The 23,697-nt window shown below is 42.4% G+C and overlaps 1 protein-coding gene across 4 annotated transcripts in view; it reads right to left on the reverse strand.

The window, feature by feature from the left end:
- PHF21A (PHD finger protein 21A) overlaps nt 1–23,697 on the reverse strand; it is a 132,416-nt gene that overhangs the window by 100,119 nt on the left and 8,600 nt on the right. For all 4 annotated transcript variants that reach the window (XM_084288197.1, XM_084288199.1, XM_084288196.1 and 1 more), the window contains exon 2: nt 155–195. The gene's annotated coding sequence lies outside the window, so the exon portion shown is untranslated. The remainder of the gene's footprint in view (nt 1–154; nt 196–23,697) is intronic.

A 23,697-nucleotide genomic window follows, 5' to 3' on the forward strand; every position in this document is an offset into this window, starting at 1 on the left:
ATCTGTAACATTTACTTTTTAAGATTTAATTTCTGAATATAAGAACAGATAGGATTTCAGTTTCAGTAAACATCAAATTTTTCCAGGAATGCATGCCAGCTCTGTGTCATCTATTCTTAGGTAAGCCATCCCAGCTCAGGGAAGGAGCACTTACCAGTTTTGAGGAAGTTACTCCCTTCAGCTCTCTACCCCCTCCTGCAAAAGAGAAAAAAATAAAAATAAAAAATTGTAACAAACAGCTTAACTACAATTTGAAACAGATAAAGAAAATTCAAAAGTTTGGAAAGATTTGGGTGTTGTTTGTTTTTACTGATGTAGAAGCTAGCCAAAAAATACCACTTCGAAAGAAAATGTTTGACATGGGAAGGGAAAGACGAGGAGATCTACAACTCTAATATGGATTAAAATACAAATTATTAGAGTCACTAGAGAATAATGCCATCCCAGCTCTGCCAAGGCCTGTGTCCCCCTCCCCTGGGGGAAATCCCTTCTCCATCACTTTATTAAGACCCAAGTCACAAGCCTGTCAGATGTCACAACTCGGTACGAGGAGGTTGCCCACCCCGGACGTTTTGGCACCTCCTCTGCCAGAGGTTAGAGCAGCACGACAGAGGTGGTGAAGCAGGTGGCGTGTCAGCACAGCTCAAATCCCCGAGCATTAACGTAAACCGAAATCAATGGCAGTTTAGGCTAATATGCTAGGTCATGAACCACGTAGGCTGAGAAGGCACGCCGCCCGTGTCATGGGGGGAAAAACAGTGAGCAGCACAGAAAGGTGGGACTTCTTAAGTCATCCGCATATGAATCATAAAAGCTTGTGAGTCAGAGTCCTCAAAAGATAGCTAAAATACAAATGATACCTCATTTGTTCAATTACTTTGCCTGACGCTAAAAAAACCTCCAAAACACTCCAATTTTCTAGTAAAATACTAGAATATCGGTCTATTTTAAGCTGGGATCCACAGCCAACAAGATCTTTGCAGAAATGTTTCTATCCACACAGAAGTCACCGCAGAGCTGAAGTTCAAGCCCCCAGCTCATAAATAGTTGGAGCCCTAGTGGAAGCGTTCAAGGCCGGGCTGGATGGGGCACTGGGCAGCCTGGTCTGCTGGGAGGTGACCCTGGAACTGGGTGATCTTTGAGGTCTCTTCCAACTTAGACTGATGTGTGATTCTGTGATCTCTCACTCTGCAGAGGCCGGCACCAGTGGAGGAGCAGGCACGCACCAACTAGCAGCAGCACCGTTGCGATGAGCACCAAGACGAGAACAGAAAATGGGAGACCTACAGCTGGCTGTGACTGGGATTGTCCTCTCCCAGTCTCGAAGTTCATTGTGCATTTTGACAAACAAGATTTAACAACTTATCTCCTGCAGCCTTCGTTTTAGAGCAGTTTCAGATCAGTATAAACAACATCCATTGTGGTAGAATATGGGCAGGGGAGGATGGCTTGTTTGGAAACTGCAATCAAATTCAGTGCCTTTGTTCTGGACGCTCCAGAACTTGCAACACCCTCACTATTGATAGTTCCTGAGGAGACAGCCTTGATTCTCAAACCCCAGTTGCTTCCTCTCCAACTGAAAACTTCACTTGTCACCGCCACCTCCTACCATTTATCCGTGATTTTATTGGTCCCAAAAAATCTATAGAGGAAGCTCTCTAATTACAGAAGCATTAACTTTGCCTCTTCAACAAGCAACTGCAACAACTGCATCTCCCTGCTATTAAAAAAATCTCCCTGCTGTAGGTGACCGACTCTGGAAAGCTAAACAAAACAGTCGCACTACACATCTGCAAATACAGTCCTAGAATGATTATTAAAAAAAAAAAAAAAAAAGAGACATCTATTTGCTTGAAGCATGAGTACATACAATGTGAAGAGAATACAGCCACTTGGAAATAACAGCATGATTAACTGTTCCTTCCTTCCTTTTATTTTCCTCCCCTATCAACAGAGGGGCCCTGCCTTCCTCTGGGCTGGATCCCTCTCCCTCAGCTGACACTGAGAACAGCTCCAAAGAGCTGCAACCCCAGGCTGGGAACCCAGGGGCTCCCGAGGACAGAGTTGGGCACACCAGGAGTCTAATCGTGACCCTCCAAGCGATTTGCTGTGTTGCCTTGGAGAAGTCACTTAAAGAGGACCTAGACCGGGAATGGAAATACATCTGCATCCTCTTCTGTATATGACTTACTACAGGTTTTCTTCTTAAGTGCTGAAAGCAGGTCAATGTTTGAAAGTCAAACCTTCAACAATACAAAACACTTCAGTTCTGCCCTCATGCAAGTATAGTATTTTTCCTGGCATCTCTGCCTCATTTAGCAGAGAGGATAAGCTTAAAGAATAAAACATCTGAGTAATTTCTTCTCATTCTGAGTTTTCAGTTTGCATGCCTTTTTTTTTTTTTTTAAATTCAATATTCAAGTTCTACATCAAATAAAGAGTTGGTTTCCTCATAAGCAGCGCACTAATGAGAGATGTAGAAAAACTTACGCCTGATACAAGCATGTTTTCTTAAATAGGGGATTGAGACAGAGAAACAAAGAACAAACAACCCAGTCTGGTAACTCCATGCATCTTGGAGTTAGGTTTGCCATTGCTCTTAATATTTTTATAGTATTCTACACATTAGCCCTTACAACAACCTGTCAAGTGGTTAAGTCCCTACCACTTTCTACACAGAGGACTAGTTAGCCTAGATGATTCTGATTGATGTTTTGCTTTGTGTTTCTTTGTACCACAGAATTATGAAAAGGATCAGAAGGAATGTATGGATACAGCAGTTCTCTTAAACAAGACATGTCCAAAACATCTGCAGCTATGGTCCTCACGGAAGGGGAAAGGCAGATGCTTGCTGCTCAGGCCACCGTAATAGTCCTGTAAAGGGCAGCAGAGAGACTGTCAGTGGAGCCTGCTAATTAAGAAGCGTGCTACATTGATAGGATATAGTCACCTCCTGATTCAGGTACCTTTTTGATGACCTGCACCATCAGTGCGTAGAGACAGGAAGGCCTGAACTCAGTATTGCTGACAGCCATTACATGAACAGATTCGAGCACTGTTTCTTTGGCTAAATGACTTTGATGATGCAATAGAGAACCTGAAGTCAGGATGCCCCTCCTATTTCCAAACCAGACACAGATTAAGTAGCAATATCAGAGGTGTCAGGTGCTGCTTGCACAAACATTCTTACTAGCAGTCACTGCTGAGAAACGAAGGAACTGTCAGTCCACTTCCTTTCACGGACAGTTTATTTGAAGAACAGAATTTAACTGTACTTCATAAAGCCATAATGAATTAGTGGAGCATGACAATTCAAAATCCCAAATTGAAAACTTGCCAGAGAACAGTTTACAACCAACTAAATCTGCAGCTTGCTTCTCAACAACTCTCTGTATTCATGACTACTGGAAGGCAATCCAAAATAGTATTAATGGAAGAAGCACCAGATAAAATCTGCTTCTACAGATGAAATCACATCTCTTGTTCACAGCAAGAGAAGATACACAAACTCACATCACCTCTTACTCTCACTAAAAAATATCACACCAGAGAGTTAAAATTAAAATACACCAGGGAGTTAAAATTAAACAGCTCACAATCACTCATATTAACCTTTTTTTATTAAACTGTTACTTTAATTAAATTGCATCTAACTGGTTTGAATGTCTTAATAAAAAGTAACAAGTCACATTTTTAAACACATCAACTGGATTCTCAAAGCTTGATTGCACGTGGCCCTCAGCAACCTGATCTGAGGCTGGCCCTGCTCTGCGCAACAGGGCAGAGCCAGATGACTTCAAAGGTCCTTTGCAACTTGAATTTATTTTACAAATCTGTAGTCTAACATTAAGGGATGTATTAGTTTTTCAGCTCCTTTTCCTACGCAATATGTTTTTGTTTTGTTTTGTTGTTGTTGTTTTTTAACGCTCTTGGTATGATTACCAGAAAATGCCTCACTTGTATCCAAACAAACTTTATACATGTATATATAAACACACTTGAAGTAATTAAAAATAAAACAGAGGACCTTAACCTTTACAATATTTCTAGACAGCATATTTAAGGGAAAAAATACTCCACTGCTACCAAAACAATCATATTCTGCAGATCAACTTTAAACTGTAGTCTGTAAATAAGGAGAAAAGTTAAAACACAAAACTCTTATGCCTAAGGCTTGATAGCCCCTGAGGACAATCAGAAGAATTACACGTAGTGGTTACGCATCTTAGTGTACAGTATCTGACAATTTAAGACTATTTAAGACTACAAAAATGCTAAGTGTCTGTACGTTAAAATGTTTGGGTACATCAGTCAGATTCTTACTGTGACCTTAAAGTTATACAATAAAATTTATGTTATCGTAAGCAGAGACTCATTTGGGAAAAAAAACGCGAGAAAACCAGTCATGTTTAGCCATTTCTGGCTAGCATTTTTCCTAACTCTGAGAGCTAGCACAGGTTACTGTTACACCATGCAACTTTAATCAGGAACTTTATATACACATATCACACTATAATATTTAAATTATTTTTTTTTCCTTTCTCAATAGGGCCTCTGATTTGTTCACTGTACAGGATGAACTCAGACAAAAAGGACTAATTATTGCACAGAGGAGGTTTTAAGCTTGCCATTCTCACACAATTTAGAGCACAGCTTTACAATATTAAGGTTGAAGAAGAGAAAATCAAAAAAAGTTTGAAAAGAAATCATAAAAGTTTCTTTACCGTGATTTGCAAGACACAAAGAGAAGCCGTACTTGTTAACAGGATTTCCGCAGCCTCCAGAAAAGCCAGGCCAAGCAGCGCCCAGAAAGGGCTCTTCTGGAATACGTTTCCCCAAAACTCATGCTGTAGGGGACACGTTAGCACCACTGGGGGTGAACAAGAGGCCTGCTGCCCGGTAGCACGAGCTGTCCCACCAGGGCTGTGAGGGCTCCTGTCAGCCCCGGCCCAGGCGCCCAGCAAGGGACTGGGATCACTGGGAGCACGCTGAGGGTCCCGGCCAGGCCTCAGGCCTGCTCGCCTGCCCAGCTCCCCCAGATCCCTGCTCACCTCCCCACAGTTCTCCTGATGGATAGCTCCCACCACAGCAGTCATGGGGTTTTGGTTTTCTACTGAAGTATACAGACATTAACCCACCGTGTTCAAACTACAAGCTCCAGTGCTACCTCAGAGCTCTCTCTGCCCCTAACGTTAGCCACGGAACAGACACAAATTGGAGCTTAAGACACCAAAAGCCTGTTTCATTCAGGGTCTGACTGATTCACCTTCTCTAAAACAGTTTAGGAAACTATCACACTTACTTGAAGTGGAAGCATGTGACACCGTCACCTGTCTTTACAGAACAAGGACTGTATTTACCATACAGACAGAGAGCTGGAAGACTCACTACAGCTAAGACGACCATCCCGTTGTAAAGGCAAAACTACTTCACAACCCTATTTAAAAAAAAACACCAACCAAAACTCAGTCAAACACACAGAAACAGATGAAGATTACCCTCCGAGTCCTGCTGTACTCTGAGTACAGCTCTGTGAGGCGTTAGTAACCCTGTGAATTCAGCCTTTCCTAGCAGCCAGGGGCTGGGTGGGCGACAAAGCCACCCACTGTAGGAAAATGAACCAGGCACGTTTGGCCTGGTGGAAAATCAGCTCATGGATGTTTTTAAAAACATCAGGCCTGTCTCTCTTACCTGAGCAGATTTATAAGACACGTGGCTTTGCACATTTTACCTACACAAATACACGCTGCTCTTCTTCAAATGCTCACTGTACGTTTCTCAAATCAGAGAAGCATATGCTAAAGCCACTTACACTTGAAAGGGAAAAAAAGTTAACACATTTTCATTCACCAAGGATTAAGCATTTAATCCACCTTTAAAAACAAAACACTCATCCACTTTCTCACACATCTACCTTTGTCGCTGTTAGAGGAAAAGGCCACCATTTAAAATAATAAAAATATTTTAATTATAAATATATTTTTAATTCCCTTCTATATAATAAACAAGACATTCATGGTAACTTTTATTAACAAGAAAGTAAACTAGAAAATTATAGGAAGTCTGCCTGACCTGTGACTGTTGGTAAGCTTGACAGTTCCTTCTTACTAGGTACCAAGAACTCCCTGTATTTCCCATATAACCCTTTCTAACATTCATAAAATAATCACCACTACAATTCTGGGTTTTGTGCCCAGAACCCCACAGGGGGATGTTTTACAGCATTGTTGTATTCAAAAGCTATTGTACTGCAGACAGAGAAATACTAACAAGAACACCAAGCCTCACTCTGCTCAGTGAATTACCATTCACCAGTTGTAGATAAACACAAAGCCACCTCCTGTGCAGCAGGGCTAAATTCCTGCTCACGTGAAAGGTGGGATGACCTGAAATTGTACATTGGTAAATTTTATTGTGCTGTTTTAATTCCTACATACACCACAAGGAAACCCTGGTCCTAACGAAGACTAAATTTATGCTTTATTAGCAGTGCAACAGCAAAGTTTTCATAGTTGAAGCTGGTAGATTAGGATTATTATTTTTTTTTTTTCCAAAAATTAAAAGATTTACATGGTGCTAAAAAAGTGTTTTACACTTAAAACAAGTTAACTGACTTTTCTGCAGTCTTCGAACTGTTTTTATATTTATTTATTTTCAAAATAGCTATAAAGTATACATACACCTGCAGGGGAAAAAGATAGAAGGCAAACAGAAAACACATGGAGTTGTCCTCCTAGCTGTACAAGCCCATTGTTTTGTTTCAACATGCAAAAACAATTCAAAAGGGAAGTTGTTCAGAGTCTTTGTTTGCCTGGGTTTTGTTTTGTTTTTAAATTACATGCCTAGAAAAGTCATTTCATTAACATCTACTGTTCTTACGGCGTGTTGTAAATTTCGGATTCCCGTGGTTGGGAAGTTTCTGCCTTCCTTTTATACTTCAGCAACAGAGGACTATTTTGGGAAAAAGAGATGTGGGAGAAGGAGTTGCAAGGCGAAGAGAACACTATTTTCTAGAAAGAACACTGTTTGAAACAGGTTAAAAAATATGAAATCCTAGTGATTGCTTTAAAAACAAAAGGCACAAAGAAAAAAAATTAAGAAAAAAACTCTACTCCAGTATTTAAAGTATTATTTTATTTTTTCCAATTCCATTAAGAGTGGAGGGATCTCCAGCTTCATGTTTTATTCATTTAAGTATGAGGAAAAATTTCAGACTGAGTGCCCAACTTTTTCCTTTTCTAGCAACCCACTTCATCTTAGAGAGAGCTGGCTTGTGGGAATGACACATTAGTGAGGCAGAAGTGTCTTACGAGTTTCGGGAAGAGGTCCAGAGCACAGAAGGAGATGATCCAGGTAGTGCTGCAGGACTGCGGACAGGAAATGCAAAGCTGGAGGCATCCTCGACTGCTGCTGCGAGTGCTTGTAGCACGTCTGAGGGGACAGCTTTGTGCATGTGCAGATCCGCTGCCTGTACAAACTAGTCTTTGAATTTGTCAGATGCTCAGAGGGAAAAAAAAAAAAAAAAAAAAAAAAAACGTCAGAAAAACATCCAATGTCTTAACCACAAAACAGTGGCATTCAAGGACAGCTACGGCCTTCCATTTCCACAGCAGAGAGAAGTGCTATTAACTCAATCTGCCAGCAGGGGGAAATGCCAAACAAGTGAAAAAAAGTTGAAAGCAGAATAATAAATACGAAGAATAAAAAACAAAAGCAAAATAATCCTCTCCCCAAACTACCCCCTTCACCCATCACACACACCCTCAGCAGATGAGGGAGGGAAAAGTCCTGCTCAGCCGTCCAGCCTTGGGAGAAGAAACAGTGAAAGTGCCTGTCCAAAACAAGCACTGAAGAACAGTACTGGCAGGCAAAAACAAACTTTCAGTTTCAGTGTTAGCCATGTGTGACTGCAAATCAACTAAAGTTTTCTTAAATCTAGCATTATGATGAGGAGTGAAGTTTGGGGATTACACAACTTAGGGAACTGAGGTGAAAGAAAACGAAGTTTTAAAGGACTATCCAACGTGAATGTTGGAATTAATTTATTTAAAGTGAATACACATTTTATAGAAAAATACTTCTGCTTTAGAGAATAGTTACTACATTTATATGGAATCCCAAGAGTCTGGGCTTTTTTTTTTTTCCCTCCTGAAGAGATTTCAGAACAGCAGGGGTCCCATTAGACACCCTGTTTTCCTTCTACCTTATAAATATTATCTGTACACCATTTCCATGGTTACAAAGTATAGTGAAACTACTTAAAGGGGATATCTGTTGAGGGAATAAATGTATATTAAACATATTTTGCCAAACAGCAACTTGCACGCAACAGACAGGAAACAGACACAATTACAGGCGGCATTTCAAAATTAAGAAACAGCAAACTGCAATGGGAAAGTGCATCGAACAAAGAAGTTTAACATGCATTTACAGCAAAGGAAAGAGACAAGCCCTGCTATCACAAGGATTTTTAGTTTAAAGCATCACAGGGTAAGAATCATAAGGAGCAACGGGAAGGTTTTCAGCGGCAGATTTATGGAGATTAGCTACACGAGCTTCTGCTGATGTTACCTTCCCACAAACATCAGACATAAGCTAGGTACACAAGTAATAAGAAGCAGACATTCAAAATTCAGATGCATTGTGATTAGTGATTATACAGCAGGGCACCTCACAGCAACAGATTATCTCTTATACTTCCATATTTATAGAACTGTTTCAGAATCAGATACTGCACTTTCAGTAAAGCTCCTCTCAGCGTGCCCCTGCAGCCTGCCGACTGATTCTTCAAGCATGCACGACGATTAAACCTCTTGATGTACTGTTAGTCTAAGTAAATCCCAGTTCTGCTTAGAGTGTATAGGCCTTCCTTCAGTTTCTCCACTTCGGGTGAAGCTATCCTGCAGCTCACCACCCCTACATGCAGCTAACCTGGCCTAGTCCCTTCAGTTTTGCTCTGCTCCGGGGGCATCATGCTCTGGAGGAAGCAAAACAAGTCACAGATGACCTGAGGAGCAGCAGCACATGCTGAAGCAGCAGCACTGGGCTAGGGACAGCAGTGAGACCGCCCTCCTTCCTTCAGCAGTCACGAGTCCCATAGCACGTATACTGAGTAAGAGACTGCGCTTTGCTGCTTTTCCTTTTATTTTAGACTCCAGCAGTCCTCAAGGAGTCATCTTTCTCTTTCCCCACCTCGTCACAAGTTTGGCTGGCAAGTTTTGTTTGTGATGATCCAGTCAGACACCTCCTCACTTTGAGCCTGGATGACCTACGGAAGGACTGGGGAAAGAGACGCACCTGAGCTCTCCAGGCATCTGGATCGCACACAGCCTGCTTGTTAGCTCATACAGAATAAGAATTGCCCTCATTTTCTGCTTAGCATCATTAGAGCACAGAAGATAACAATTCTTTAGTTGTTTATTGTATTTTCTAGTAAAAGATTGTGTAAAAGGTCAAGGAGAAAAATCATTTTAGACATACTTTACATGCAACCTGTAAATTTTTTTTGCTGTGGGTCAACTTTCATGTCAATGTACTGGAACAAGTGCGTGTCCAGACCTCCCGTCTGGCACAGTTCTTGCAATAAGCTGACCTCTTCCATTTAATTCTTCATGTCAGTACATGCATTAAAAATAAACCATTTCATATATATATAGTACAGCTGCATAAACTTGAAATTTAGCTGCTAATGTACATTCTCGTGTTCTATATTTAATGATACTGTAAAGTACTTAAAAGAATACAAGAGCTCATTTTATCTTTTGCAGATCTTTTGTTTTAACAGGAAGCCAGACAGCTCAAAATGAGAAGCTATACGTAAAGTCTTACCTTTATGCTACAGATCACTCTAGCTCTAATATGTCACAGGCTTCTGAATAATTGTCAGCAGACAATATAAAAATGATTTGTTAGCGAACAGATAGATGTTCACATGACAAAAGTATCAAAAAAAGCAATTGTTTGTTCCTCGTTCAAAAAATCTGAAGACAGATCAAGATAAAAAAAAGGTAATGCTCTCACCTTCTAGAACTGATTTTTATTTTTTAATAAAGAACATTGCAAATCTAATTTCACACAGTTCATGCTACAAATCTGACTTCTGTTGATACTGTTGGGTGCTCTGAACCCTGTAAAAGGCAGCTAGGACTCCCTGCTGTTATCAGAAAGTTTTATTTTCTCTACTCTTGAATAAATACACCACCTGTTCTAAGCACACCCTGCTAATATTTACCAAAAACATTCCCATTCTACATTTGAATTTGACACGCTTTTTAACTCAGGGTCTTGTTTTATTTCACCAGCCATTATTTCATATGCTACCGTTTTGATATTCCAGATCACAAAGATATTTAAAAAAAAAGACTACCTTAAGACACTCCAACAATAAATGCAGCACGCTCTGTGTACAGATTAAATAAGGAAAATAAAAAGCATTTAGGTTATTATAAGTTCCTGGGTTTGTGTACTGATAAATTATTATAGAGCACTTAAAAGACATCAACTTTTAGAAAACAAGGAACAGCATGTTTTACAAGTCTAAATAAGACAACAGTAAACAGAAGCAGGCAAAACACACTCATTTCCAACTCTGGCCTGAACAGAATACTGAAAGCTCCTTTCTCTCCCCCTCCATCCCAAAATAAAGGCGCGAGTGAGAAGGGATTTTATTACATTCTTAGAACTGTTAGGAGCAAAGTCACATCCAGCCACTCGCGTTTAGCATGCAGGCTGTACACACTCCCGAGCACGTCACGGGGAGAAAACATGCTCGCTGAGCTGCCTGCCTTCCCGAGGCCTCCAACGCAACTGTCACTAGGCCTAAATCAGGTAGGCTCCGCGGTCGGCGCTGCTGCGGATGAGCCCGAGTCCACCCCTTCTCCCCAGCTCCCTACCGGATCGTTCCAGCATCAGCTTTTTGTGCTCTGCTTCCTTGAGCTACGGTATCTGTAATAAAAATTAAAACAGAAATACGTAGGAAAAAAAAAAAAGGAATGGCAATTTACTGCGTGAGGTTTGGCCCTGTTTTTTCCTCTTTACTACAGCAGCTATCCTGCAGCTTCCGAGGCATCGATGGCTGCTGTTTGATCTCTGAATGCAACAGGACTTGGCCTGCCAGGCTGCATTACTGTTTTCGTAGCATCCCTCTGAGGGGGGGTGGAATCCCCTCTCCTAGCTTCCTTCCTGCTGGGCTCTGAACATCCCGATTTCCCCACTCTCTCTGAAGATATGCAGCAGAGGCCCAGCGCTGGTTCAACATCCAGACGTTGCTCTCTCCTCCAGCACCAATTCCTTACTCTCCTGTTTATTTTCCTACAAAGCTATTAAAGGAAAAGTGCAATTAAGTGGTGGCCCAAGTACCTCAAGTGTTCTCTTATAGAGAACTCTGTTTCTCCGTCAGGTTAATCCCATTCTGACAACTACTTTGGCCTTTTACTTTTTCTATTTCATCATTTTTCTTTTCACAGGATTCCTAATCTATCTTTAGCTTTGCAAAACTCAGATTGAGGGGGAAAGTCTTGTCTCTGTATCGTGTGAACTTTTTCATCCAGGCAAGATAGAACAACACGGAGATAAGACACATTTTCCTAATAGCTTTACCCTGAACAACATTTTGGGCAAAGTACTTTATTCAACAGAGTCTCGTGAGACTCACACAAAACTACTGGGGAAGCACAGCAGCATAAGCTGAGGTATAAATAAAGTCTCAAAATTCATCTATCAGGCCAAACAAAACCAGGTAACATTCTGGAGGTCAGACAGCCATGGGTATACTGCATTCAAAGAAAACAATCAAAAAACAATTCAGTACCTGAAGAACACTAAGACACAAAATGGTTTCACTACACTTTTTTCTCAAAAACAAAAACACACAAAAAGCACACGCAAAAACTGAGAACCACACAGTTTGTTCCTTCCAGAGAACGGCCCACAGGGAAAATAAGAACAAAAAAGAAAATAGCAAAAATCAAAGATTTCCCAGACACTGCAGAGTACACGCAACTTTTCAAATAATTACATATTGAACACAACAGTGATTTACTAGCTCATTGCAAGGGAAACCCTGATACTTGATACATAAAACATAGAATCATAGAATATCCTGAGCTGGAAGGGACCCATAAGGATCATCGAGTCCAACTCCTGGCACCGCACAGGTCTGCCCAAAAGTTTAGGGCATGTGACTAAGTGCACAGTCCAGTTGCTTCTTAAATTCAGACAGGCTTGGTGCAGTGACTACGTCCCTGGGGAGCCTGTTCCAGTGATTGACCCCCCTCTCAGTGAAGAACCTCTTCCTGATTTCCAGCCTAAACCTCCCCTACCTCAGCTTGACAGCATTCCCACGGGTCCTATCACTGGTGTTTTTACAGAGAACGGGTCACCTGCCTCTCCACTCCCCCTCGCGAGGATGCTGTAGACAAAACATTTCTAAGAGTGCTGAGGAGCTCACAGTTAGACAACAAGCAACACAAAACAGACAGCAAACTGAGAACAAGTTCATGTACATGCCTTGGGGAAACCTGTTCTCTCTTCCCCCTTAGAGATACATTTTCTGATCTCCAAACGTGAGCAGCTGTTTCCCACCCCCAGCGTGCACAAATCCCTGAACTACACTGCAAGGTTTACTTCTGTCCCCAGTCTTCCAAGAAACGCCTGCCCTAGAAGGAAGGGAAGCAGGAAGGCATCACTCTCCACACCCTTTTCAGCCCTTTCTGCTGCAAGGAAACATACATCCTCGTACCAAGCAGAAGGTATTTAAGTTCCCAAAACAAACATGGCATTTTTAAGAATTCTAAAACAAGAGGCAATTAATGTCTCGGAAGTCGCTCCTGGTGAGTAATAGTCCCTATTGTCATTTTAACCTGTGCTAAATGGCGTATTTTCAAATCATCTATTGGAGAAACATTAAGAATTTCAATTATTTCAGCCCCTTCTATTTTCTCAAGTTGCATTAACAAGCACATAATACCTGGCGCTGGTTCTGTGGGGGAAGTGGCTTGTATATCATCCTTTCATACGCACTATGGGCTCCAGCCTTGAAGAAGGCAGAATGCTAAGTACCACCTTTTTTTTTTTTTTTTTTTTTTTTCCTTCTCCCCTTAAAGAGCCTAGGATTTATTTATTTTTCTTGTGAGCAGACAAAAGGACCCTGGATCAGCAGCAGCATGTGCGGCTGGTTTCTGAACTGGTTCATTAGAACAGCCTCTGTCAAGACGCTTAAAGCACTTCATCTTCCAAACACACAGGTGGTAATACCTGGGTTGTAACACTGCAAGGATTTGTTCCTGGTTTTGGACATTTCTAGAAACGCCTGAATAAAGTTCACTATCACACCAAATAACGATTTGTCCAGGCAGAGACAGAAGCCAAGCAACCTTCAGCTGCTTACATTACACATGCTACGGAACAAAAAACGTCATTCAGACTTCCCATTCACGAGCATCTAAAATCATCAGTTCAACTTTTTCAAAACATGCACTGAAGCCCTTACACAAGTAGCCAAGATAACAGTAATTTTTATGAATTAAACTTTTGCAGTTGTTAGCTTCCTGCTGCAGTCACACAGCACACACACCACAGACTGTTCAGATCCCACAACAGACTAATACTAACCTACCAAATTTTTTTTTTCCCACAACTTGCCAAGCATTGCAAGTCTGCACCCACACAAGAGCACAAACTGCTATGAGCTTCTGATTATAATAGCGTAAAATTATCATTCAAATTACCAAACGCACAGCTAGCAAGGCAGCTGAAAGGGGGTCGGTTCCCCCAACAATAAGCTCAACCACCTAGATACCTAAACATTTGCACAGGGCTGTACGACTATTTCAGCTTTGCTCGGCGTGTGCACAGGATGCAGTTCTCCCACAGCAGGTGAAGTGTTACAGTCTGGAGGTCGCATCTGCACGTTCATGCACGAAGCATTAGTTTAGCCTAAAGGGCAAGAAGAAGTCTTCTGGACAGAAGTGCCCGTCGCAGCCCTTCTTCCTGCTCCTCAGATACGGCAAGAACACAGGTATTACTCTGTCAGTACAGTTATTTTTGTCCCCAGCCCATTCTGGCAGCAGTAAGAGAAAGGTGAATTCACACGTAGAAACAAAAATCAAAAAGTTACCTTCTAGCAGTATTTCTTCTCTGAGAAGTCTCTATTCCCACTTTCATAAAAATTTGACTAGTTAATACAAAAATCTCACCCCAAATCAAACTGAAGCGTTCTAGTTAAACAAGGGTTAAATCTATGAGAGTTAGCACCTGCCCTTCACCTGCCAGCCAAGCTGCTTTAAACCCAGTGATAACATCCCTAACCAAGAACAATGCTGGGCAAGAGAGAAGCTTTGGCTGTAGGAGCAGAGTTTCAGATAAGAACTATGAAAGTTTACTTACACAACAAAAGGAGAAATAAGCAGTGGATTCCTGATGGTTATTCAGAAGAAATAAACTTACGGCTGATCATAGCAAAAACATGACAGACTTGGTTAAAAAGACGAGGCAATAATTTCCACGAGAGGCAAGGATGCCACTGCCCACCAGAAGTGATGTAATTTACGAAGCAGTGACATTTAAACTATCATGCAAAAAAAAAAAAAAAAAAAAAAATCCCAGCTCTGAAGAATGCTATCTTAAGCCTTCACTGGAGGATACAGCAGGTTGCAATCTTAATGGCACAAAGCTCTCGGACATCCAGCCTCGAAGCGAGAGAAAACCGGCACTGGAGTACAGACACCTGCAGCAGGGAAAGGTTCACACATCACATTGCATCAAGAGGAGACCGGTGAACCTATTTGTGCACCTCACACCTCCCTACAGCAAAATCCTCGATAGCACCTTCCCCTCCTTAGGAATATATTAAAAGACAAAGAAAATGCTAAACAGTCAGAGCAGGGAAGTTATCCTAACAAGGGCCAGGGCTAAGCCTGTGCATGTATTTGTGCCTGATCTGGCAGGAGGGGATGTTATAGACAATGCCACTATTTCTGTTACTGCAGGTAGTTAGAATGAAAGCAAACCTCAAAGAGTTATATGGGATCTGATACTACCAAATGACTGCTTTGGCATTTTATTGTCCCCGCGCTGACAAAAGCAAAGTAACAGAGGAAAAAAATAACCCTAGCTATAAATACACAACGAGGAGCCTCAACCAGGCATTACTGCTGAGGAGAAAGATCCTGAGATTGTTGCAAGTGAACAGTTCAGCCCCAGCAGCAAGAAGCCAGAGAAAGATGTCAGAAACACAACAAAAAGCAGGGAGCATTCTGCTGTGATGCGTGCTACGTGTAGCTCTGGCCACTCCACCTCCAGAAGGGAGAGCTCCAAAGGGCATGGAGAGGAATGACAACTAGAGAGCTCGTGTAAAACAAGCGAAACTAGTTTTCTCACATCGACCCACCCTGCGCACAGAAAATAGAGTTAAACTGCGAGGAGCTCGCTGCTGTGGGGCGCTGGAAGCAACCAATATAGCAGAGTTCAAAAAGGCACCAAGTTCCCCTGCAATTAGTCTGAAGTTGCTATTCACAGGCAGCAGCCCAAACGCAGCTTCCATCTCAGGCAGCGGCCAAGCAAGTGTCTGTCAGAAACTTACTCTGTTAATATTTCAGCAGCTGACAGGCTTCACCCATTTCCTACGCTGCTCAGTCAGCTGCTGCTGCTGGCCGCTGATAAAGGCAAGATGCTGGCTTAGATGGACGTTTGGTCCTTTCATTTTGGTTCCTTCATTTAATCACATCGAGCACCCACACCAGCACACGTCTTGGGTTGTTTCGGAGCTCGGTTCTTTCGGTAAAGAAGCCAGGCTGCAATTCAGGCAGGTAACATTAAAAGCAGAAATTGCAGCTTCTGAAGCAGAAACCAAACTGTCCTATGCCTGCTGTATGATACAAAGCATCACTAAAAGACCAAAAAAAATTAAAAATGTCAAGGACGTGACTGCTTGCTTTTTTACATAACCCGTTTTATTGATACATCTCCTGTCAGCCCCTCAGTAACCAGGGTGTCAGCCCAAGGAGACTCAGGCAGTCGTCTCTTAACCGAGGAAGCCCCAGAAAGCTGGAAAGCAGAGCTCAACATCAGCTGTGGATGTTCGCTGGAAGAACTGCCAAGACACATTTAAGACTGGCAATGACTTGGCTCTCTCCCAGCTGACCAGAGGAAAAGATCTCCTGAACCAATGGATTCAAAGAGAGCGTGCAGATGAATGTCTGACTCCTCTCCAAGAACATGAAATCTGCCGAACCACCAGGTCCTGCCTGACCCTGGAGCAGCGCTGGGTGCTCTCCTTTCTGACACAGGAGCCTAGCTGAAGTATTCCTGCTGAAGAAGACGCATGACCTCAAGCTGAGGCCCAGTACAAACACTGAACAGAATTATGCCAGAAAGTGCTGCAAATTCTGCTAGAAAGCACTGCCTAAACAATTTGGTGAATGTCTGCTTTCTCATCACTGTCAGCCTCCTCCTCTTCTGACAGATGAGCTTTTGAAGATAGCCAAACTGAGAGCCATGCAGGATAAACAAGCAGGTCTCAATCTGTGAAGCCTGACACAGAAGTTTCATTTTCTAGAGCCCAAACTACAAAAGGTCTGCAAAACAAAGCAAGTGTCCTGTATATACCACCTCTGAGTATTGCTGTAGGCAGCAAGATGAAGACGGATGTTCCCAATAAGCTTATCATCTTTATCTGGAACAAGCAAGTATCAAGGAAAAAAAAAATGTTTAAGAAAAACCAGAAGCTTTGTGATCAGTTTCATGAAGACACAAACATCGCCTCAATACAATTACCGCTCAGCTACACTAGTAAGAAAGCTGACCATGATCCAGTTTACATGAAAAATCTCTTAGGTCACACAAAAAGACAACAAGATAAACATTTCAAGCTGCTCCACATTATGTTTTGGTTTCACATAGGGGGCAGTATGATTTTGCTGTTCTGTTTTGACTTTTTGCTCGTTGTTTTCTTTCGGGAGTGAGGGTTGCTGCCTAGGCCAGTAACAGCTTCCGAGCTGGTCCTGCTGTGGGAGGAGGAACCAGCAGCACAGTGCCCTCGTCATCCCCAAGATCATTTGTGCAAACTTCACAGACAACAACCAGCGCTACAAACCAACAACTCACAGAAACCGGAGCTCTTATTTGTGGCTGGGAACTTCAGCTTTACCAGATGTTTTCTCACTTCATGTTGTCTGTCACAGGCTGAATGCTTCAGGTTGAATTTGTTGGTATCCCCAGGAGAACTGAGGGAAGGTTTAATCATCGCATGTGCTCGTACTGAACGTATTCATGTTTCAGTGCTTCTGCTGATAATCCATGAAAGAAAATTTCTCTCTTCTCCATCCCACTAGTAAAAAGCCCAGCACAGATGCACAATCTGTCTTCCAGATGCATAACCTGGCTACATAACTTTTCTTCTGAAGCGTCCCATTTCTCACTGAGACCAAGTTCTAGTATCGAGAAAGGTATAACAGAGCTCCCAGCAGTACCAAGCAACCTCTCACGTCTCATTCATAATACAAAACAAACGCATATCCTCTTGCTCTCCTCCTCAGTCCAAGATCAGGTGATACTACTTCAACAATCACAAAGGCAAACCCAGTTGGTTCCAGTAAGTTCCAAAACAGGGGCAGTGATTTTGCGGAATCTTCTCACACATCAGGCCGTGTGGAGACAGAGGAAAAAGTAGACAATTGTATGGATGTCTCCAGATTTATGCCCATTTGCCTGCAATCCCAAGCTACCGGTCTTAGCAGTGACGCGGGCTGACCTTTCCAGGGTGCTCTCCCGTTGCTTTCACATTGCCATGATGCTTGCACACAGAGCAGGCTGCTTCCTCTGACAACATGGAGAACAGCAGTTCAAACTTCTCTCTCCGTCCAAACGCAATCCAAGCTAACACAATCCCTTTGGATCTCAGGCCTTTAGTGCCAAGGCAATATAACAAAATTATTTTAGAAACATTATTTCATTAAGCAGCAGTGATGTCAATGGGCCTAACTGCTCACAAACAGAAGTACAGCAATTACTAAAATGTTAGGACAGAAAGATATTCCAGGAAGTTTCAATACACTATCTATAACTCACAAAGAATTTACTTTACAGAATAATGAATGAGACATGACAGTTACTGAAGTTGTCTTGTTTTTGGCCTTGAAGCTGTCTCCACAGTTACAGAGTTGAGATGTCACAACATAAAAACACTTCAGTAAAGAGACTACTAAAAGAGTTTACTGCTGAATGTCAACCCGAGGCTTATGCACAGCAAGTGACTCAAAATATGAACGACTAATGAAACATTAGAAGAGCATATGCCAAAGTTCCTAAGCTCTAGAAACACCGTAAGATGCTGGAAGACACCACAAACAGAATGGTTTACCTGAAATTAAGGGTCATACCCGGAGATGCTTCAGAAGAAGAGACAGAAGATCATGACTCAATATCCCACTGGAGACCAAGAGCCTAGTGCTGCGGAGAGTCACTGAATCAGCCACGTGAAGTTCCCAGCACCAGACCTGCAGCTTTAAGTGAGCTATTTACACTAGACACCGAAGCATATAACGAAAAGGGAGCCAGACGTCCCTGTTTGCTTTGGAATATATTTTCATGAGCAGCACTAGAGGAGATAGTGGAAGCAACGCTGGACCCAGTCATCTAGGAGAAGCACTGAAACTTGGGTATTGCTGACGCAGCTGACTTTCCACTTGGAAAAGGGGTTTGTCCAAATTAACTGAGTAAGATATCTGTCCCTGAACACTACTCACTCAGGAAGACCGGAGAATTCTGCTCACATAAGCTGTATACAGAGCAGTTTTAACAAGTGGCGAAGACTTCAGCGCTGATGAAACTGGTTGTTTTTGCTGTGCATTGAACTGTTTCATGCAACTAGCTACGTTAAGTCCCTTGTACCAGGCTCATAAGACATGATACAGAAACACGGTGGTATTATGCACCAGAGATATTGGAAGCATTCATCCCCTGATCAGAGGCAGCGTGCATTCCAGAGATGTTTCAATCTGGTAAATATAAGTGCTAACCTTAGCTCTGACCTTCTGGGTGCATTAAGAATATGCACCCATGTAACAGCATCTGTGGAAACAATCATGCTTGCAAGGTAATGTGCAATTTCATGTGCTAATTGTACCAGGATGCAAGGGAGCCAGAAGGGACAAAAAAAATAAATAAATAACCGAGAGAAACAACCACCACCAACATCTTTCTGCTATATTTTTTCAGGCTCTGTAGAACTTAACTCCGGACTTTTTCTGTACATCAGTGCTTACCTATGTAACTCCACACTTTCACAGGATTTTAAGTTCTCATCTATTAATCATCACCTCCCCTGTGCATCAAAAGGTCTCCTACCCTTACTCGAAGGCCTACTTTTCCTTCAACCCAAGACATCCTAAAAGAAGAATTGACCCCAAACTTCAAAACTGAAAGTACCTTATTTATTTTGTGTGACCTGTTTTACAAGAATCTCCATGCCTTTGGGGCAAGCACTGTTTATTTGTACATCCCCCGTACTTAATCAGTAAACTGTTTTTAGGCTTGTTTTTGTTTATAACGTAACAACATTCAGGACTTGAATAAAGCAGTCTGCTTACTGGATTAAACACAAGAGCATAGGCCTCTTCTTCTAGGTTAAAGTCTCCAATAAACTTACTACAAAGCAGAACAGAGGAATGTATTTCTTCCTCAGTTTCTAGCCAGAGACACGAGAATCGCAGTACTCACCAGACTGACCTGTTATCTTTCAAGTGAAGCAGATTCTCAAGTAATAAGAGGCACACCTATACTCAAGTGAATAAACTGTGCTGATTCACAACAGCAGATTGCCTGGGCCAAATTCCATGCAGTATTAACAAATCAACAGGAAGCACTCCAAAATTATTACACTGATGTGCTCTCATCTTCCTTCCCCTACATTCCAGTCAGCTGGCACTCTCACCGCTCCCTGTAAATATACAGGCACAGGTATCAACCTCAAATTCTGCCTCCTCTTTCCCTTTTGTTATGTTTCTCCCTCTTCACCCCTCAAAAGCCTTTTTTTTTTCCCCTCTTCCCCTTACAAGCACACAAACGAGAACGGTAGCATCTGGAGAATGGTATTTGTAGCTGAGGTAGTCACACGCAGTGTGGGAGTACTGATGGTAGTCACTAATCTGAAAGGAAGGATTCAAGTAACCAGACACTTACTAGAAGTTCTTTTCTTCTCAAAACCATGATTATTCAATATAAGTAAAAAAAAGATTTACACGCTAGATCACATCAACATAGCCCTGAATCACCGTGCCAATCTAACACGGAATCACTGGGTATACAATTAGTGTTTAACGGAGGAAAAGCTGAGTGCAAGACTCCCGTACCATGAAAGCAGACTTCTGCTACGTGAAGCACAAGTCTACTTTCATCACCACGTCCTTCACCTGCTCTCCTGGGCCCTGCTGCTTCCACGCAGACAAGAACCCCACCGTCCGAGGACACGGGGACGGCCACCACGCAGCAAGAGGGCTTGCCAGAGCAGCAGTCACCCCAACGGGGCACAGCAACGCAGGGCCCTAAACCAGGGCCACACGGGACACAGCAGCAGCAAGGCTGGAGGATTTCCAGACTGACACCTGCAATGTGCTTGCGATCACAGCACCACTGTGACCAGCATCACTGCCACTTCTGTGCAAAGTTACTCTTTAAACAAATTCTGGTCTGTAAAAACTAATGCTCAGATTTTCAGTGGTCCTATTGCTGTGCTAGAAAAGGTGTTTAAACGCATTTGTCTCCGCACACGCACAGAAGTTCTCATGTGCTCCTTTCACTACACCGTCCTTACACGCTCCTCTCCCTGCTGTTCCAAGGACACCTTTCTGTTTGTTAAATCCCACTGGGGAAAATTCCAGCTTCTCTCTGTTCAGACTCCTGTCATTACATACTAGAAGGGGGGAAAAAAGCCATGAGGACCACAACAAAAGTTTATTGCATGATGTCAAGCCCCTTCCAACACAACTTCAGACCCCAAGAAGACCACGCGAGCCTTACAGTCTACTGGATTACCACAGATTACAACACAGAAAGCAACACACAGAAAAGCAAACGTAACCATAACACAAGGGAGGCTTCATAGCAGAAGGCTTAAAACATATCCCATGCGCAAAATAGCAAAAAACGAAAAGAAAAAGTTCCATGGATAGCATTTAATCACCTTTCCCATCTTATGCAAGAATTCCAGAGGAAGCCACAAGTGGGATACACCTGAGAGAAAATAAAGACATGCCCCATATGTAACACTTTCCACACACACCAAGCAGCGATTGAACAGATGCCTGTTCCCTTCCTCACTAAAATCTTTCAACAGCTTTAGAGTAAGTCAGCTCATGTGAGCATTGTTGCAATCATCCATTGTATCAAAATTTTATCTGGCATTCAAAAAAAGGAGTAGTTTTGGACAAAAACAACAGCAAGCAGAGAAGGACAAATTAAGTTAGAAAAGGGAAACCAGGAAGAAGGTCCCAGGTTCTGAGGAGTACCTGTTTGTCTCACACCGGGGACGCACAAATCTGAGATCAATCTTCTCACTCATGCAATTGTGTAGCAACAGCAGCACAAAACAAGCCAGGTACTTGTATTAACACCGTCACAGACCTACACTGCACTCATCAACTGAGGACATACTGTTACTCCAGTCAGGAACAACCCAGAGCACACATTTAAGAGCAACAGGCCAACGACATCCCATTTTGACTGGCTGCAAAAGCTGCAGCTCATCATCACAGGAAAAGACGTTTGATTAAATTAAACACTGCACGATCTATTAGAGTTCTGCATCAACAGCCAGGCACCCAAGCATCATTCTCACAAGTCAGGTAGGAGAAGGCACTGTGAGCTTTAAGCCCAGAAAAAATTGCCATACAGGGATGGGAGTTGACAAGAGTTACCTGAAGGGAGATTTCCTTCTTTAGGTAAGAGCATGAAATTCACAGGGAAATAGAGCTGGTGAAATATACCGAAAAGCAGGCAGGCAATGGAAACAAACCGATTCTGAAACAAGTCTCAGGGTGACAAATCCACTGATTTCAGCAGGATTTTCTGAGAACGCAGAAAAAGAGGTATGGTGGGATTCATCTTTGGGAAAGAGAATTGCAGGTGGCTCGAGGACAGGTACCTGGTGTTCAGAAACAGTGCAAGCCATCCCAGTCCTTCACAAGTTATTCCTGGCCAGAACACACTCTGAAAAGAAAGCAAGGGAAGCGCAGGTAGCCACATCCTCCCTGGGTCACTGACAAAAGTACCCCTAACAAGGCAAGTTCATACTACACACAACCAGAGATTTACGTGATAGAGATGTTTATCAGATAGACAGTTTCTGCAAGCTAAGCAGCAGCAAAAAAGTAAGATATCTGAGGCTCCAGTCAGGTCTGAACCAACAAAAAGCTTTTTTATAAGGACAGGTGATTGTAGCCCTTTTACAAAGTTATGAAAACGCTTTGTTAGTTTTGTTATTATTATTTTTAAATCCATCACACATCAGGTTATGCAAATTTCAGGCTGAACATCTCATTCCAAGCAGTTTTGTCCTACTGGCAAGAAAGAAGACAATCCCTCGGACACTTCAAGGACTCATTTCTGGCTTTCATGTAAAATTCTGTTGTGTTAGCAAATTAAATAAAAGCCCTGAATAAATATATTCCATGTTCTTACAAAGCTTTACAGGAGCACGATATTACCCGAGTTTTAAAGGAACAGCAAAGACCCCGGGAGGCAAAATAACTGGTATGAGATCCAAGGGGCAGCAACAATGTCAGAAACAGAATCCAGATTCTTCAAGCCTTGTCAAGTGCTTCAGCCCTTTAAAACTACCGTTTTTGGGGGAAAAGAATGAAGTCACGGTACTCCTGATTCAACAGCAGCCTTCCCATCAGCTTCAGCAGGGTCAGGATTTCCTCCCAGATCAGGACACGTTTGCTCTTAGGAGATAAGAGATACTTTTAGAAGAGCTTTTTCTTTACAGCCATGCATCGAATCCTTTTGTACATCCCTATTACCCACATTCCTTATCTCCAATACCCTGCTACAGCAGTGTTACAAGGGGCACCGTCACAGGCTCTCTACGGAGGGTAAAACGTCCTTGAAGGACAAGATACATCGTTGTTCCGCTCTGCATGGATTTATCTCCGTTCCTTCTCCTGACGCTGGTGTGAGCCCAGTTGGTCAACGAAAGGGAATTTCACCCTGGCGCCGAAACAATGACAATTCTTCTCATCACGTCAATATACCAAGAGTAACTATTTAGCTAACCATGTGTACCGCCAGCAGTTCGCTCCCCACGGGCTGCGTAGGGGCTGGGAACCCTTAAAGAAAACCACGCGACTATTAACAAGCACTGTTAACAGTTACAGCACACGCAAGGTTTCGATGAGGCTCTGAGCAGATTTACTTTTTTGTATCTGTTTTGAACAGAAGCGTCAGCAATGTACAGGGTGTACGAGGCATCGGTGCTGACAAAATACATTCCCTGCCTCAAAAAAAAGCTATTACCACCTAAATATCTCTTGTATGTGTAATCTGTACACAGGTGAAGGCAAGAGCAACTTTTTGTCAATGTTTTTCTTTAAAAAAAAAAAAAAAACAACACAAAACACAACTGTGAAGTAAATATCCACCCTAAACTTATATCGAGGAGAACTCCGTGACAGTTTCTAAAAGAAGGATTTTGTCACACAG

This window comes from Netta rufina (genome assembly GCF_964035555.1).
Source record: "Netta rufina genome assembly, chromosome: 5".
In the NCBI taxonomy this organism is placed as follows: Eukaryota; Metazoa; Chordata; class Aves; order Anseriformes; family Anatidae; genus Netta; species Netta rufina.